The sequence below is a fragment of the Oryzias latipes genome, chromosome 23 (genome assembly GCF_053564925.1).
Source record: "Oryzias latipes strain Hd-rR chromosome 23, Olatipes_Hd-rR_3.1".
NCBI classification, from domain to species: Eukaryota; Metazoa; Chordata; class Actinopteri; order Beloniformes; family Adrianichthyidae; genus Oryzias; species Oryzias latipes.
The window spans coordinates 7097989-7099943 of record NC_136259.1 but is presented as its reverse complement, the minus strand read 5'-3'; positions in this window follow the sequence as shown (position 1 = coordinate 7099943).

Sequence of the window (1955 nt, the reverse complement as noted above, 5' to 3'; positions counted from 1 at the left end):
TTTTTGTAACACGCCAAATATTAGGCACGTTAGAAGCGTTAACCTATTTACAATACCTGTATCTCCCAACCTTGCTTGTAATACAGAGAAAAACAGACTGCTACTAAAACAAATGTTACTCTGACTACCCTAACTCTTAACCTTGTTAGCAACTTGTGAAAAAAATATGAAATAGTCCGGCACAGCTACACGTTAGCCAAGTTGGCATACAATAACAAACAATCTTGTTTGAAACTCATAAAAAAAAAATGAAGTGATACTGTTAAAACAAACTTTAATGTGACAACGCTAAGGCTGAATCTGAATTCTTCCCCTACCCCTCTGGCTCCTTGCTTTTGCTTCAACAGGGGCATTTGGAGCTTTAGAGGCGTCCAAACTTGTTTTTTTTGAAGTAGGAGCCATAGCGACTTTCATCCACCCCGGTAGGGTATGCCACGTGCTTTTGATGACGAGGAGAAATGCATTTCTTCACGTAGGTGTGCTCTGACGCACAGAAGTATTAACCTTTTACTTTTGCATGACTTTCTAAAGCTATAAAACCAATTTTGTGTATTTTCTGACTGCTGGCATCTATGCGCTAACCTAGATGACCGGCGACTATTGATGACATCATCGAGCGGTACTAATGTCCGAATTTGAAGACACTATTGTCTATAATTCTCCACTTGGAGGGAAAAATGTAGGGCAGGGAGAAGCCGTAGGGATAGGGTATGAATTTGGATTCAGCCTAACTCTTAACCATGTTACTAACACGCAAAATGAACAGTACGACACCGCTACACGTTAGCGTATCCACAATAACCTAACCTAACTTGTAAAAAACACTGACATTTTGACAGAGGGCCATGTACCACTTAAGATCACTTTGACATCAGAAAGCACAACCAGAATAAATCCATCTGAGGAGCTCCAGATAATTAGGCGCACTGTCTTATTTTGAAAAAACAATTAAGGCTTTTAAGTCCTCTTTATGGTGCAAGAAATACCCTTTTTTAAAGTGCAAATAACAACGTCAAAGGTAAATATAGCCAACGAATATTAGAGATTTTTGTTTTTTCACATATTTAAAGAAATAGCTAAAAGCAAAATTAAACTAAAGTTTTTATTGGAAGGCCATAATGTAGTCCTGTGTTACCTTGTTTATCGTGGAAGTTAGTCCAAAAATTACTTCCGATAGATTAAATCCACAAAGTAGGATTATATATGTTTTAAAGATGTTAAATCCCATCACTACCCACTTTTATCAGACCGACACTATGTAATCAAACAAGGGTGAAATATTATGATTCTGGTCTTTGAAATCCTTCAGCGGTTAATTTTCTTCTGTTTATTCCCTTTCGGGTCACTGGGCTGCTGGAGCCTATCTTGGCCACGTGGGCAAGGGGCACCCTGGACAAGTCGCCAGTCTGACGCAGGGTAGAGTGTCCACAATCACACACCCACGCACTCTCACTTTCATTCTCCCATTGTGAATGTTTGGGAGTGTTTGTGAACAGTGGGAGGAAGCTGGAGTCCCCGGAAAAACCCACGCATGCACGGGGAGAACATGCAAACTCCACAAAGAAAGGTCCCCCATTGATATTCTGGTTCAGGTCCCCCAGCCGGGACTTGAACCGTACACTGTGGCGATGTTCCTACGGTCGAGCTATGAAGAGATTCCCACATCCTTTTTCCTCACAGCAGAGCCAAGCCTTAACTTTCTTCGTCGTATGTTTTAACAGTGATGAGTGGGAAAGGTGAAAGGTGGGTTGGATTTTATTGTAATATTGTGTGTTTTTTGTTCTAACTATTAAAGTGCTTTGAGTTGCGCAATGTATAAGAAGCGCTTTTTTTATAAATAAAGTTTGATTTGATTTAGTTACCTGCTTTTTGCATTTTTCCCCTTTCCAGAGAAGGATCTACATTTCTGAGTTCTGGTTCTGTTGGGGGTCTAAACGTGACTGTCTTCTCTTTTT